Below are 17,292 nucleotides of genomic sequence, written 5' to 3'. Positions count from 1 at the left end.
CCATCTCAACGGCACTTCACTCTGCCCTCTCCCACCTCGACAACAGAGACACCTACGTGAGAATGCTGTTCATCTCAGCATTTAACACCATTATCCCCTCAAAACTGATCACCAAACTCAGCGACCTGGGCATCGACCCCTCCCTCTGCAACTAGATACTGGACTTTCTAACCAACAGACCCCAGTCTGTTAGGTCAGATAGCCAACTCTCACCATGAACACCATGCACTACTATGACTGTATATACATATATATATATTTATTGCTCATATTCTATGTCGCTCTTCTAGAGAGATGCTAACTAACTGCATTCCGTTGTCTCTGTACTGTACACTGCACAATGACAATAAAGTTTGAATCTGAATCTGAATCTGAGGTGAACTTACAAACTCCCGACAGACAAGTACCCGTAGTCAGGATCGAACCTGGCTCTCTGGTGCTGTGAGGCAGCAACTCTACCGTTGGACCACTGTGTGCCCTCCTTAAAACTCCTTATTGCTAATACTCTGTAATCCAGGCAGCATTCTGCACCCTCACCACATCCTTCCTGCAATGTGGTGACCAGAACTGCACACAATGCTTCAAATAATGTTATCTAATCTTCCTCGTCTTAGAAGAGGAGAAAGGAAATAAAGGAAAGGTGTTGTCAAGCAGGAAAGGGTACACAGAAGATTTATGAGGATGTGGCCAGGACTCGAGGCCCTGAGCTATAGGGAGAGGTTGGGGCAGGGCTGGGAGTCTATTCTGCATAGAGCGCAGGAGGATGAGAGGTGATCTCATAGAGGTGTATAATATCATGAGAGGAATAGATCGGGTAGACGCACAGAGTCTCTTGCCCAGAGTAGGGGAATCGAGGACCAGAGGACATAGGCTTAAGGTGAAGGGGAAAAGATTTAATAGGAATCTAGGTGGTGACGTTTTCATACAGCGGGATAGTTGGTATTTGGAACGAGCTGCCAGAGGAGGTAGTTGAGGCAGGTACTATCCCAGTGTTTAAGATACAGACAGGTACATGGATAGGACAGGTTTGGAGGGATATGGGCCAAACGTGGGCAGGTGGGACTAATATAGCTGAGACATGTAGGCTCTTGATAGTAAGTTAAGCCGAAGGGCCTGTTTCCACACTGGATCACTCTCTGTGACTATGACTTTAAGGCTCTATAACTGTAGGAGAAGGCAGGAGAATGGGGTTAGGAGGGAGAGATAGATCAGCCATGATTGAATGGTGGAGTAGACTTGGCCATTCGGTCATCTAATTCTGCTCGTATCACTTATGACCTTATGATGTTTCGAGGGATATGTCAGTGTGTATCTACTCACATTCTACAGTGAGGGTCACATCCCTCTCTACTGTCCCGTGTTCATTCTCCGCCACACACTGATAGACCCCAGCATCCTGCCGTGTCAGCTGAGGGAACTCCATCCACAGCTCGTTGCTGGAACGTGTTGTGTTCAGCGTGACACCGAGACACCGAGATGTCTCCACGTCAGGTTAGATGTTGGGAAACTCTGGACATTGCAGAGGATCGTTGCAGAGTTTCCTTCCTTTACACTGACCCAGGAATTGTTCACGTTGTCGGGGGAAGTGATTGAGAGATTCTGTGGAGCATCTAAAGACAAACGGAGATTTAAACGTGTTCACACGGCAGAGTTCCACATGTCAAACAGTACAATACGGAGAGAAACGATAAAGTACGGATGTGACCAGTCTGCAGAAGGGTCTCGACCTGAAACGTCACCCATTCCTTCTCTCTATAGATGCTGCTTGACCCGCTGAGTATCTCCAGCTCTTTTTGTTTAACCTTGGTTCAAACTAGCACCTGCAGTTCCCTCCTACACACTTCGTCAAGATATCTCCTCAAGATACAGCTATGTCTACTTTGAAGAGGTTCTCCTCCTCTTTCCGACGAGAGTTGGAGTCATAGGGTGATTGTGTGGAAACAGGCCTTTCGGCCTAATTTGCCCACACCGGCCAACATGTCCCAGATACACTAGTCCCACCTGCCTGCATATGGTCCATATCCCTCCAAACCTGTCCTATCCATGTACCTGTCGAACTGCTTCTTAAACACTGGGATAATCCCTGCCTCAAATACCTCCTGTGGCAGTTTGTTCCATGCACCAACTATCCTTTGTATGAAAAAGTTACCCCTCAGATTCCTAATAAATCGTTTCCCCTTCACCTTGAACCTATGTCCTCTAGTCCTCGATTCCCCTACTCTGGGCAAGAGACTCTGTACATCTAACCGATCTATTCCCCTCATGATCTATACACCTCTATAAAATCACTCCTCACCCTCCTGCGCTCCAAGGAATAGAGACCCAGCCTGCTCAACCTCTCCCTCTAGTCCCGGCAACATCCTCATAAATCATCTCTGAACCATTTCACGCTTGACAATATATTTTCTATAACACGGTGCCCAGAACTGAACACAATACTCTAAACGTGGTCTTACCAACGTCTTATACAACTGCAACATGACCTCCCGGCTTCTATACTCAATACTCTGACTGATGAAGGCCAAAGTGCCAAATGCCATTTTGGCCACCGTATCTACCTGTGTCTCGACCTTCAAGGCACCATGCACCTGCACTCCTAGATCCCTCTGCTCTACAACACTACCCAGAAGCCGACCATTAACTGTGTTGGTCTTGCTCTTGCTAGATGTCCCAAAATTCAACATCTCACACTTCTCAGTATTAACCTCCACCAACCATTCTTCAACTCATCTGACCAATCGATCAAGATCCTGCTGCTATCTTTCACAACAATGCAGTTCTGCCACATTCTCTCCCACTGCTCCCTCTCTGTGATGCCTCCTGCTCTCCGACCTTATATTCATTGTTCTTTATCTCTCTACATCAACGTCTATATCTCTCGTTTCCCTTATCCCTAACCAGTCTGTAGAAGGGCCTCGACCCGAAACCTCGCCCGTTCCTTCTCCCCAAAGATGCTGCCTGTCCTGCTGAATTAGTTCAGCTTTTTTGTGTCTATCTTCTGTACGGATGTAAGCTGGCCAATAATGTAAAAGTGGATAGCAAGAGTTTCTACGGATATATAAAGAGTGAAAAAGGAGACAAGAGTGGATGTTGGACCGCAGGAGAATGATGCAGCAGAAATCAAGAAATTGAAGAGGAATTTTATAACTTTTTTGCGTCAGTCCTCACCGTGGAGGACACCAGCAGTGTGCCTGCAATCCTAGAGAGTCAGGGGTGGAAGTTAGTGAAGTGGCGATTAATAAGGAGATGGTTCAAGAAGGAACTGCAGATGCTGGAAAATCGAAGGTAGACAAAAATGCCGGAGAAACTCAGCGGGTGCGGCAGCATCTATGGATCGATGGAAATAGGCAACGTTTCGAGCCAAAACCCTTCTTCAGGTCTGAAGAAGGGTTTCGGCATCGAAACGTTGGCTATTTCATTTCCACACAGAGGGTGGTGGGTGTATGGAACGAGCTGCTGGAGGAGGGAGTTGAGGCTGGGACCATTGCAATCTTTAAAAAACAGTTGGACAGGTAACATGGATTGCACTTGTTTGGAGGGATATGGGTGGAAGTAGGGCAGGTGGGACTAGTGTATATGGAGGTATTTGGCCGGTATGGGCAAGTTGGGCTGAAGGCCCTGTTTCCACGCTGTAAGACTCTATGACTCCAAAGATGTTGCCTGACCCACTGAGTTGCTCCAGCATTTTGTGTTTTAAGGAACGTGAGGATTGACGATACATAGAGGGAGGCTTTGAGGGTAGAAAGACCAATATGATCCAACAATGTCAGGCAGAGGTCAGACAGGCTACATACAGGTGGGGGACACAAAATACTATAGATGTGGGCGGCACGGTGGCGCAGTGGGTAGAGCTGCTGCCTCACAGCACCAGAGACATGGGTTCGATCCTGACCACCGGTATCTGTCTGTATGGAGTTCGCACGTTCTCCCCGTGACTTGCGTGGGTTTTCTCCGAGATCTTGAGGATGTGTGTGTGTGTGTTTGAGTGAGCGAGTGTTAGAGAGAGAGGGTGTGTGTGCGTGTGAGAGAGAATGTGTGTGTGTTTGAGTGAGTGTGTATGTGTGTGAGAGAGGGTGATTGTTTGAGAGAGACTGAGAGTGTGTGTATGTTTGAGAGAGTGTGTGTGTGAGATGGTGTTTGTGTGTGGGACAGAGAGAATGTGTGTGTGGGTGTCAGAGAGAGGGAGACTGTGTGTAGGTGTGAGTGAGTCCCTGTGCGCTGTGAATTCCAGCATTTTTCATGGGCCAATAATCCATCTCTGTTTATAGACGTGTCACTGTGTATCTACTTACATTCTACAGTGAGGGTCACATCCCTCTCTGCTGTCCCGTGTTCATTCTCCGCCACACACTGATAGACCCCAGTATTCTGCCGTGTCAGCTGAGTGAACTCCATCCACAGCTCGTTGCTGGAACGTGTTGTGTTCAGCGTGACACCGAGATGTCTCCACGTCAGGTTAGATGTTGGGAAACTCTGGACGGAGCAGAGGATCGCTGCAGAGTTTCCTTCCTTTATACTGACCCGGGAAATGTCCACGTTGTCGGGGGAAGTGATTGAGAGATTCCACGGGGCATCTAAAGACAAACAAAGCTGGAAATGGTTCACACGGCAGAATTCCACATGTCCAACAGGACAAAACGGAGAGCAACGATGATGTACGGATGTGACCAGTCTGCAGAAGGGTCTCGACCTGAAACGTCACCCATTCCTTCTCTCTAGAGATGCTGCATGTCCCGCTGAGTATCTCCAGCTCTGTGTGTCTATCTTTGGTTTAAACCAGCACCTGCAGTTCCTTCCTACACATTGTCTGCTCCACTGCACAAGCTCCTCAAGATAAGTCTACTTTGAAGAGGTTCTCCTCCTCTTTCTGACGAGAGTTGGAGTCATAGGGTGATAGTGTGGAAGCAGGCCTTTCGGCCTAATTTGCCCACACCGGCCAACATGTCCCAGGCACACCAGTGCCGCATATGGCCCATATCCATCCAAACCCGTCCTATCCATGTACCTATCTAATTGTTTCTTAAACGTTGGGATAGTCCCAGCCTCAACTACCTCCTCTGGCAGTTTTTTCCATACACCAACTATCCTTTGTATGAAAAAGTCACCTATTAAATCTTTTCCCCTTCACCTTAAACCTATGCCCTCTGGTCCTCGATTCCCCTACTCTGGGCAAGAGACTCTGTGGATCTACCCGATCTATTCCTCTTATGATTTTATACACCTCTATAAGATCACCCCTCATCCTCCTGCGCTCCAAGGAATAGAGACCCAGCCTGCTCAACCTCCCCCTATAGCTCACACTCTCTAGTCCTGGCAACATCCTCGTAAATCTTTTCTGAACCATTTCCAGCTTGACAATATCTTTCCTATAACACGGTCCCCTTAAAAGAGAATTTTTCAAATCTATATTCGGAGATGTAGATCTATCCACGTCATGAACTGAAATCAGCAATCCTTATGGTACCGCTGCATCACATGATTCCAAAAAGTCGATGAAAGGAGACCAACTCTTTAAGAATTGGTCATATTTATCTATTAGTCGGAGTCTCATTTCTTCAAGGCGTGCTATGTCCATCATATTCCTAATCCACATTTTAACAGTTGGTATGGTTGTATTTTTCCAAAATTTAAGTATCAATTTCTTTCCAATTATTAACCCATAATTAAAAAAAACATTTTGGTCTTTATTTAAATTGGTATCTTCTCCTATTATTCCAAATATAATCCATTCCATTTTGGGTTCTATTCTTGACTTGAAGAGCTTTGTAAATATATCAAATATATCACTCCAAAATTTATTCAACTTTGTACATCCTACAAATGAATGTGTTAAATTAGCGTTTTGAAACAAACATTTATCGCATCTGGGAGAGACGTTTGGATAAAATTTATTCAACCTCGTTTTTGAATAATATAGTCTATGTAATAATTTGAATTGAATTAAATTATGTCTTGTATTAATGCAACAGTTATGTGTATTCATCAAATACTTTTCCCATCTATCCTTCGAGATCTTTATCATTAGCTCATGTTCCCAATCTTCCCTTAGTGCTTCTGTTGAGGGTGATTCTCTATCTAATATATTATTATAAAAGTATGAAATTAATTTTTGTGAATCAGCCTTAATATTCATTGCTTCTTCTAAAGGGTCTAAAAATATAGTTTGAAATCTATGTATATATTTCTTCATAAAGTCACATACCTGTATATATTTAAAATATTGATTATCCTTCAATTTAAATTTTAATTTTAATTGTTGAAATGATAACAGTTTACCCAATTCATACATATCCCCTACTTTCCTAATCCCCAGTCTATCCCATTGTTGATATGTGTTGTCGATGAGAGAAGGTTTGAATGCGGGGTTGTTCAATAGTGGGGTTAGTACTGATAAATTATTTAATTTCAAGGATACTTTTATTTGTTTCCAAATTCTTATTATATTGTGAATAATTGGGTTCTTCTTGTATATTATACTATTCAATTTTATCGGTGAGAGCAGGATCGTTCCTATATCGTGCGGATAGCACTCCTCTTTCTCCATTCTTATCCACTCCAACTGCTGAGTGGAACTATCCAGCCAGTACATTATGTTCTTAATATGCACTGCCCAGTAGTAATACATAAAGTTAGGTAATGATAAACCCCCAACTTCTTTAGATTTGCACAAATGCTTTCGTTGAATGTAATCCCATATAAAATTAGTGACAGTGGAATCTAATTTTTTGAAAAAATATTTTGGAATATATATTGGGATCGCTTGAAACAAATATATTAATTGTGGTAAGAAAATCATTTTTATAGCGTTAATTCTACCTATCAATGAGAGCGGAAGTGTTTTCCAAAATTTAATCATATCATTCAGTTTATTTAATAGTGGTATAAAATTGGCACTAAATAATGATTTGTGTCTTCTTGTAATTTGAATACCCAGATACTTGAATTTTTCTGTTGCAATTTTGAAGGGGAATTTTAGTAAGTGTCTCGAATCCTGTGGTTTTAAAGACATAATTTCGCTTTTATCCCAATTTATTCTATATCCTGAAAAAGAGCCGAATTCCTCAATTAGTGTTAATAAGGTGGGTATACTCGTTTGTGTATTAGTAATATATAAAAGAATATCATCAGCATATAGTGACATTTTATTCTTTGAATCCTTAGTGTTATATCCGTGAATATTCGGGTGATTTCTAATCATTTCGGCCAACGGTTCTATCATAAGGGCAAATAGCAATGGTGATAAGGCACACCCTTGCCTATTACCCCTTGATAAGTAAAATTTTGGAGATAGCGTATTGTTAGTTAATATTCTTGCCGTAGGTCTATCGTAAAGTAGTTTAACCCATCTAATAAAATTCTCTCCCATATTGAATTTTTGGAGTACCTTGTATAAATACTGCCATTCTACTTGATCAAATGCCTTCTCTGCATCCAGCGTGATAACTGAAATATCTTCATTGTCCTCATTATGAGAGTACATTATATTGAAAAGCCTTCTCAAATTATTAAATGATTGTCTTTTGGGTATAAATCCCGTTTGATCCGTATTTATTAAATTGTTAATATACATATTTAGCCTTCTAGCTAGAATCTTTGCTAAAATTTTCTGATCCGTATTTAGTAGTGAAATAGCTCTATAAGAACCCGGTTCATCTAAATCTTTATCTTTTTTTGGTATAAGTGTTATTGTTGCTTCTGCTAGGGTTTCTGGTAGTTTATTTTCGGTATAAGCCTGCGTGTATAAATTGAATAATCTTGGTATAATTGACTCCTGAAATCTTTTATAAAATTCATTACTAAAACCGTCTGGTCCTGGGGTCTTCCCATTTTCAGTGAGTTTATTATTTGTTTTATTTCTTCACTAGTAATCCGTGCTCCTAATTGCTCTTGTTCTAAACTATCCAATTTTGGGAGCTTGCAATTATCTAAAAAATTTGTAATTTTACTTACATCTGTATTTATTTTAGATGTATATAAATTGTGATAAAATTGGGCAAACCTCTTGTTAATATCCTTAGGCAGTGTTAAAAACTCACCCTTATCCGATTTAATTTTAGTAATAGTTTTTTTTCCTTTTCTCGTTGCTTCAGTTGCCTCGCAAGTAGTTTATGTGGCTTATCCCCAAATTCGAAGTGTGCTTGTTTTGTAATTTGGAATAATTTTATTACTCTAGCCGATAGTATTCTATTGACTTTATATTTCAATAAAGTTATCTTATTATGTTTATTTATGGTTGGGTCAGTTGCATTGTCCAGTTCTAGTAGTTTTATTTTCTGTTCTATCCGCTGAAGTTCTCTTTTATTTTCCTTATTTTGAAAACTTTGGTAAGAAATTATGACGCCGCGAATATATGCCTTAAAGGTTTCCCATAATAGCGGTGCAGAAATACCTGGCGTGTCATTTATTTCGAAAAAAAGTTTTATTTGTTCTTTTATATACTCATAACCCTGCGGGTTATTTAATATATGTACATTGAATCTCCAAAAAGGTTTTATACTCGGCATTCCCTCAAATTTAAGTATAAAAGTCAATGGTGAATGATCAGAAATAATACTATTATGATATGATGGTTTATTCGTATACGGGATTAATTTTGTGTCCAATAAAAAATAATCAATTCGCGAATAAGTTTTGTGAACTGATGAATAAAATGAGTATTCCCTACCACTTGGATTTGCTATTCTCCAAATATCAGCTATGTTATTATTTTTTATATAAGTATTTAAAAATTCACAGGTCTTAGTTTTAACAAGACGCTTCCCTAGCTTTATTGATTTATCTAAGTATGGATCTATAACACAGTTGAAATCTCCCCCCATGATTATATTTTGATAATTATGCTCTGCGATTTTGATAATTATGCTCTGTGTGTTGTGTTTGAGAGACGGTGTGTAGGTGTGAGTGAGTGTGCATGTGCGCGGTGAATTCCAGCATTTTTCATGGGCCCATAATCCATTTGTGTTTATGTCCTTCCTCAGATTAGGAGACGAAAACTGTACGTAATATTCCAGGTGTGGTCTCACCAAGACCCTGTACAACTGAAGTAGAACCTCCCTGCTCCTATACTCAAAACCTTTTTTTTGCTGCGAATGTTATATTGTGAATTCTTGTGTGAATGTTATTTGGACACTTAGGTGTTAATCTTTTCTTAAGAAATGGATCGATGTTTAGATCTAGTAATTGAACTTTGTAATTAACTACAATTAGGTAATTAACTAATTATATGCTTTAATTTCAGGCCATCCAAGTATGATGTTTTATATTTGTTTCAGAATGCTTCAGTACAATAACTGAAAATGTCATTCAGTTCTCTTAATTTTTAAGGAAGTTATGGGCTTTTGACTGTCCTCGATCACAGCTTTTGTGTTAAGTCAATGGAAAAGCAATAGGGAACGAGATGCTGATTTCCGAGTATGAAAATGACCGTAACGTTTTTAATACTGAAGATATAAAAGTGAATTAGGTGCCAAATTAAACTTATTTTTATGCTTTATCTGATGGGATGAATTGCAGACTTGATTTTTTTTTAAACCACCTCCATCGTGCCGGTGCCAAAACACTCCACTGCGGCAAGCCTCAACGACTTCCGCCCAGTTGCACTTACTCCCATCATCACCAAGTGGTTCGAGAGGCTGGTCCTGGCACACCTCAAAGGCTGCCTACCCCCCACACTGGACTCCTATCAGTTCACCTACCGCAAGAACAGGAGTACGGAGGATGCCATCTCAACGGCACTTCACTCCGCCCTGTCCCACCTCGACAACAGAGACACTTACGTAAGAATGTTGTTCATCGATTACAGCTCAGCATTGAACACCATTATACCCTCTAAACTGATCACCAACTCGGTGACCTGGGCATCGACCCCTCCCTCTGCAACTGGATACTGGACTTTATAACCAACAGACCCCAGTCTGTTAGTTTAGACCAACAAACCCCTTCAACCCTCACCCTGAACCTAGGTTCCGGTTACTAAAATGGCCGGGGGGGTAATGCCCAGGATCCCCTCCGTAGCTACTACACGTGACGTCAGCCCATTGCCGGAAACACCCGAGCGCGTGAACGAGCGCCAAGATGGCGGACATGGACGGGGTGGACAACGCATCATCCACGGCCCCGGGCGGCAGCGCTTCACCCCCGGCGGGCACCAAGGTAGCGGGGGGGGGGGCATCAAGGGGGCGGGGCATCAAGGGGGCGGGGCATCAAGGGGGCGGGGTATCAAGGGGGCGGGGTAACACGGGGCGGGGCATCAAGGGGGCGGGGCATCAAGGGGGCGGGGCATCAAGGAGGCGGGGCATCAAGGGGGCGGGGCATCAAGGGGGCGGGGCCGTTGGGGGAGAGAGAGAGAGACTCACTGAGCGGAGACGCTGATGGCGGCGGCGACCAAGATGGCGGCGGCTCCGGGCACCAACCGTCGCCAGGTCCCGCCCCCCGACCGCGCTGATTGGACGAGGAGGCGGCGACCGACAGCGGTCCCGGCCAATGGGCGGAGGGTTCGCCTCCCATAGGCTCTGATTGGACGGGGACTGAGTGATGGGCGGACGGATCATCCAATGGGCGGGCTGGTGAGGTGGAGACGGGGTGACGGACGGAACGACCGGTCAATGGGCGGGCGGGGGGTGGAGTTTGTCCCGCCCCCTGTCGTTGCTGGTTGGATGGAGACGGGAGAGGGGCGGACGGATCATCCAATGAAGAGGGGGGCGGGTCTAAGTGTTGTCCCGGCCGCGCTCATTGGAGGAGGGTGGGAGACTGAGAGATGGAAGGGCCAATGGGCGGGGGAGATGGTGACTGTCCCGCCTCTAGACGTGGCTGATTGGATGGTGATGGGTGATGGGCGGCTAGATCATCCAATGGGGGGCGGGGTTGATGGTTGTCCCGCCTCTAGACGTGGCTGATTGGATGGTGATGGGTGATGGGCAGCTGGATCATCCAATGGAGGGCGGTTTGGTGGTTGTCCCGCCTCTCACAGGCAGTGATTGGAGGAAACGGCGACGGACACCGGGCTCGGCCAATGGGCGGAGGAGCTGGAGGTTGTCCCGCCTCCTGTCGTTGCTCATTGGAGGAGTTGGAGGGAGACGGACAGACGGCCCGGCCAATGGTCGGAGGGTTAGAGGGACATCTGGAGTGTTACAGTTTTGGACATCCTTGTGATTGAGGCACCAGGTTGATCCCTGGGATGGAGGGTCTGTCACATGTGGACAGATTGGACATTGAAACATAGATTGCTAAATAAAGACAGACTCCGATTACGTCGTTGTACCAGCCTTATTATAAGAATAACGCAACAGAATTCTCTGCCACAGAAGGTAGTGGAGGCCACAGTTCATTGGCTATATTTAAGAGCGAGTTAGATGTGGCCCTTGTGGCTAAAGGGATCAGGTGATATGGAGAGAGGGCAGGTACAGGATACTGAGTTGGATGATCAGCCATGATCATATTGAATGGCGAATGGTGCAGGCTCGAAGGGCTGAATGGCCTCTACTCCTGCACCTATTGTCTATGTTTCTAGTGTGGTCGGGCTAGTACGGACTCGGTGGGGAAGGGCCTGTTTCCGCTCTGTATCTCTGAAGTAAAAAGGGAATAGTTGAAGCAGGGAGAGGATGGCGAGAGTTTGGGGCCTGTTTCAAGATGGCCGACTTTTGCCTCCTGTTTCCGCGCTGTATCTCTGAACTAAACTAGTGTGTGAACGGGCGATCGATCGCTGGTCTCTGCCCTCCTCTCCTCTCCTCCCCTCTCCTCCCCTCTCGTCCCCTCTCCTCTCTCTCAACGCTACCCCACCTCCTTTTCCTTTCTGTCTATCCCTCCTGAATATTGAATATCCCTGGATGTTAAGCTTCCAGCCTTGGTCGCCCTGGAGCCATGTCTCCGTGATCCCAACTATATCATAGTCGTTAATAACTATCTGCACATTCAACTCATCCACCTTATTACGAATGCTCCTTGCATTGAGACACAAAGCCTTCAGTCTTGTTTTTACAACACTCTTACCCCTTATACTACCAAGAGGAAGGCAGCCAATAGGATTAAAGAGGAGGCTGTAACTAAGGGGAGGGCAGCCAATGATAATAAAGGGAGGGCTGTTACAGCCAATGGGAATAAAGAGAGGGGGCTGTTACCAAGAGGAAGTCAGCCAATGGGATTCAAGAGGATGCTGTTACAGCCAATGGGAATAAAGGGAGAGGGCTGTTACTAAGAGGATTGAAGCCAATAGGATTAAAGTGAGGGCTGTTACTAAGAGGAGGGCAACCAATGGGATTCAAGAGGATACTCTTATAGCCATTGGGAATAAAGAGAGGGGGCTGTTACTAAGAGGAAGGGAACCAATGACATTCAAGAAGTGTTACAGCCAATAAGAAAAAAGAAAGGGGGCTGTTAACAAGTGGAAGGCAGCCAATGAGAATAAAGGGAGGGATGTTACAGCCAATGGGAATAAAGAGAGGAGGCTGTTACTAAGGGGACAACCACCAATGATGTACAAGAGGCTGCTGCTACAGGCAATGGGAATAAAGAGAGGGGCTGTTACTGAGTGGGAGTCAACCAATGAGATTTAAGGGGGGGTTACATCCAATGGAATTAAAGAGGGGGCTGTTACCAAAAGGAAGTCAGCCAATAGGATTAAAGTGAGGGCTGTTACTAAGAGGAGGGCAACCAATGAAGTTCAAGGGGGGGTTACAACCAATGGGAATAAAGGGAGGGATGATTCAACCAATGGGAATAAAGAGAGGGCTGTTCCTAAGTGGAAGCCAACCAATGAGGTTCAAGAGGTAGTTACAGCCAATGGGAATAAAGGGAGGAGGCTGTTACTAAGGGGATGACAACCAATGGGATTCAAGAAAATGATGTTACAGCCAATGGGAATAAAGATAGGGGGCTGTTACTAAGGGGACAACCACCAATGAGAATAAAGGGAGGGCTGTTACTAAGAGGAAATTAACCAACGTAGTTCAAGAGGGGGCAGTTACTAAGAGCAAGGCAGCCAATGGGAATAAATAGGGGGCTGTTACTAAGTGGGAGTCAACCAATGAGATTCAAGAGGGGGGTTGCATCCAATGAGAATAAAGGGAGGGCTGTTACTAAGTGGAAGGCAGCCAATGGGGTTCAAGAGAGGATGCTGTTACAGCCAATGGGAATAAAGAGAGGGGGTTGTTACTAAGAGGAATGGAACCAATGACATTCAAGAGGTGTTACAATTAATAAGAAAAAAGAAAGGGGGCTGTTACCAAGTGGAGGGCAGCCAATGAGAATAAAGGGAGGGCTGTTAGAGCCAATGGGAATAAAGAGAGGGGCTGTTACTAAGTGGGAGTCAACCAATGAGATTCAAGAGGGGGGTTACATCCAATGGAATTAAAGAGGGAGCTGTTACCAAGAGGAAGTCAGCCAATGGGGTTCAAGAGGATGCTGTTACAGCCAATGAGAATAAAGAGACGGCAGTTACTAAGAGGAGTGCAGCCAATAGGATTAAAGAGGAGGCTGTTACGAAGGAGAAATCAACCAATGAGGTTCAAGAGGTGATACAGCCAATGGGATTAAAGAGAGGGGGACATTACTAAGGGTACAACCACCAATAGGAATAAAGAGAGAGGCTGATACTAAGGAGAGGGCAGCCAATGGGATTCAAGAAAATGCTGTTACAGCCAATGGGAATAAAGAGGGGGCTGTTACTAAGTGGGAGTCAACCAATGAGATTCAAGAGCGGGGTTGCATCCAATGGGAATAAAGGGAGAGGGCTGTTACCAAGAGGAAGTCAGCCAATGGGGTTCAAGAGGATGCTGTTACAGCCAATGGGAATAAAGGGAGAGGGCTGTTACCAAGGGGACAACCACCAATGAGAATTCAGAGTAGGGGCTGTATCCGAGTGGAAGTCAGCCAATGGGAATAAAGGGAGGAGGCTGTTACTAAGGGGATGTCAGCCAATGGGATTCAAGAGCGGGATGTTACCAAGAGGAAGTCAGCCAATGGAAATAGAGGGAGGCTGTTACAGCCAATGGGGTTCAAGAGGGGGCTGTTACTAAGGGAGCGCGTCACTCCGTCAGCGACGCCGACCCGACGTCATCGAGGGGGCGCGTGAAGGACGAGGAGGAGGACGAGGTAATGTTCGGTGAGCGCTCGGATCCGCCGCCGGTTTCTCGCTCTCCCTCTCCCTCCCCCCCCCTTCTCCCTCTAATCCTCTCCCTCTCCCCCCCCCCCCACACACACACATCCCCGCGGATTAATTTCCCGCCCTCTCTCTCCCCATTGGTCGCCGCCCCCTGGTAACAGCGCGCTCTTTATTCCCATTGGTTGATTTCCCCCGGCAACAGCCCCTCTCTTTATTCCCATTGGTGGTTCGCCCCTTAGTAACAGCCGTCCCTTTATTCCCATTGGCTGTAACCATGTAACAATTACAGCACGGACACAGGCCATCTCGACCCTTCTAGTCCGTGCCGAACACGTATTCTCCCCTAGTCCCATCTACCTGCGCTCACACCATAACCCGCCATTCCTTTCCCGTCCATATAACTATCCAATTTATTTTTAAATGATAAAAACGAGCCTGCCTCCACCACCTTCACTGGAAGCTCATTCCACACAGCTACCACTCTCTGAGTAAAGAAGTTCCCCCTCATGTTACCCCTAAACTTCTGTCCCTTAATTCTCAAGTCATGTCCCCTTGTTTGAATCTTCCCTACTCTCAGTGGGAAAAGCTAATCCACGTCAACTCTGTCTATCCCTCTCATCATTTTAAAGACCTCTATCAAGTCCCCCCTTAACCTTCTGCGCTCCAAAGAATAAAGCCTAACTTGTTCAACCTTTCTCTGTAACTTAGTTGCTGAAACCCAGGCAGCATTCTAGTAAATCTCCTCTGTACTCTCTCTATTTTGTTGACATCCTTCCTATAATTAGGCGACCAAAATTGTACCCCATACTCCAGAATTGTCCTCACCAATGCCTTGTACAATTTTAACATTACATCCCAACTTCTATACTCAATGCTCTGATTTATAAAGGCCAGCACACCAAAAGCTTTCTTTACCACCCTATCTACATGAGATTCCACTTTCAGGGAACTGCACAGTTATTCCCAGATCCCTCTGTTCACCTGCATTCTTCAATTCCCTACCATTTACCATGTACGTCCTATTTTGATTTGTCCTGCCAAGATGTAGCACCTCACACTTATCAGCATTAAACTCCATCTGCCATCTTTCAGCCCACTCTTCCAAATGGCCTAAATCTCTCTGTAGACTTTGAAAATCGACTTCATTATCCACAACCCCACCTATCTTAGTATCATCTGCATACTTACTAATCCAATTTACCACACCATCGTCCAGATCATTGATGTACATGACAAACAACAGTGGACCCAACACAGATCCCTGTGGCACCCCACTAGTCACTGGCGTCCAACCTGACAAACAACCATCCACCATTACTCTCTGGCATCTCCCATTCAGGCACTGTTGAATCTATCTTGCTACTCCACCATTAATACCCAACCATTGAACCTCCCATTGGTTGTATGAGCATCCTCTTGAATCCTATTGGTTGCCATCCACTTGGTAACAGCCCCATCTCTTTATTCCCATTGGCTGTAACCCCGCTCTTAAATCCCATTGGTTGTATGAGCATCCTCTTGAATCCCATTGGTTGCCATCCACTTGGTAACAGCCCCCTCTTTATTCCCATTGGCTGTAACCCCGCTCTTAAATCCCATTGGTTGACTTCCTCTTAGTAACAGCCCCGCTCTTGAACCCCATTGGCTGTATGAGCCCTCTCTTTATTCCCATTGGTTGACGTCCTCTTAGTAACAGCCCATCTCCTTATTCTCATTGGTGCTTATTTCCCTTAGTAACAGCCCCGCTCTTGAACCCCATTGGCTGTCTGAGCCCCCTCTTTATTCCCAGTGTTTGCCTTCCACTTGGTAACAGCCCCTCTCTTTATTCCCATTGGCTGTAACAGCCCCCTCTCTTTATTCCCATTGGTTGCCTTCCACTTGGTAACAGCCCCCTATCTTTATTCCCATTGGCTGTAACAGCCCCCTCTCTATATTCCCATTGGTTGCCTTCCACTTGGTAACAGCCCCCTCTCTTTATTCTCATTGGTGCTTATTCCCTTGGTAACAGTCCATTCTCTTAATTCCTATTGGCTGCAACCCTCTTAGTAACAGCCCTCTCTTTATTCCCATTGGCTGTGACAGCATCCTCTTGAACCTCTTTGGCTGCCTTCCCCTGGGTAACAGCCCCCTCTCTTATTCCCATTGGTTGAGACTCACATAGTAACAACGCGCTCTTTATTCCCATTGGTTGAGACTCACATAGTAACAGCGCGCTCTTTATTCCCATTGGTTGAGACTCACATAGTAACAGCGCGCTCTTTATTCCCATTGGTTGAGACTCGCTTAGTAACATATCGTCTGTAGATTCACATTGTATATAATTCATCAAATGTTTCATCATATTGTAGATATTACATCAGAATATATAATACTAGACCCAGTGGCAATAGGCCTGACTTTGGGATGAACATGGGGTGGGGACTGGACATTGTGCCTTCCCCCACAGTGCTATCCACTGTGGGGGGATGATTTTTTTGTCTAATTGTAGTCTTGTAGGTCTGTGTCCAAGATGGCTGCCGTGAAGGGAGAGTGGACGCTGGCACGAATTGGTTGCCGCTGCTCTCTCTTCACACTGTGTTTTTGATTTTCTGTTTTTGGATTGAATTCTGTTTTTAATTTGTGTCTCTGTGATGTCTTTATTATTTGTTATATTCCGATTATATGTTATTCCGATTAAATGTCTATTATTGTTATGTCTGTATTCTTTCTTTATGTGCTGCACGGAGAGGACGCTGGCGCTGTTTGTTCGCCGCTTCTCCGTTTGCTATTGTCTGTTACTATTGTAAAGCGACTTTGAGTCTTAGAAAAGCGCTATAAAAATAAAATTTATTATTATTATTATTATTATTAGTGGCACCCTACGGGTCCCCGTCGCAATATTCCACAACTCACCCATAGCCCCCAACACAATATTCCACCCCTCACCCATAGCCCCCAACACAATATTCCACCACTCACCCATAGCCCCCAACACAATATTCCACCACTCACCCATAGCCCCCATAGATTCATCGTATTGCAGGTTTTGTACTAGCACCAAACGTGGTGAATAAGGCCAGACGCCACGCAGGTCCAAACAGTAGTTTCATTCAGATGTTACATGTTAAGTTGGTCCGCTAACGTAATCATCATTGTTTCCGTGTTGTGACTGCACTAAATTAAACTAAACTGTATTAACCAAAATTAAATTATCT

The 17,292-nt window shown here is 44.8% G+C and overlaps 1 long non-coding RNA gene across 1 annotated transcript; it reads right to left on the bottom strand.

The window, feature by feature from the left end:
* Positions 1–1,527: 1,527 nt before the first annotated feature.
* Positions 1,528–15,060, bottom strand: LOC116969921. Its single transcript, XR_004410961.1, has 3 exons — positions 15,049–15,060; positions 11,118–11,119; positions 1,528–1,610 (listed from the first exon to the last, which is right to left on the bottom strand). It is a non-coding gene; the product is annotated as an uncharacterized LOC116969921 (long non-coding RNA).
* Between the last annotated feature and the right edge of the window lie 2,232 nt (positions 15,061–17,292).

Source organism: Amblyraja radiata, unplaced genomic scaffold, assembly GCF_010909765.2.
Source record: "Amblyraja radiata isolate CabotCenter1 unplaced genomic scaffold, sAmbRad1.1.pri scaffold_415_ctg1, whole genome shotgun sequence".
In the NCBI taxonomy this organism is placed as follows: domain Eukaryota; kingdom Metazoa; phylum Chordata; class Chondrichthyes; order Rajiformes; family Rajidae; genus Amblyraja; species Amblyraja radiata.
This window is presented reverse-complemented; position numbering and strand designations above follow the sequence as displayed.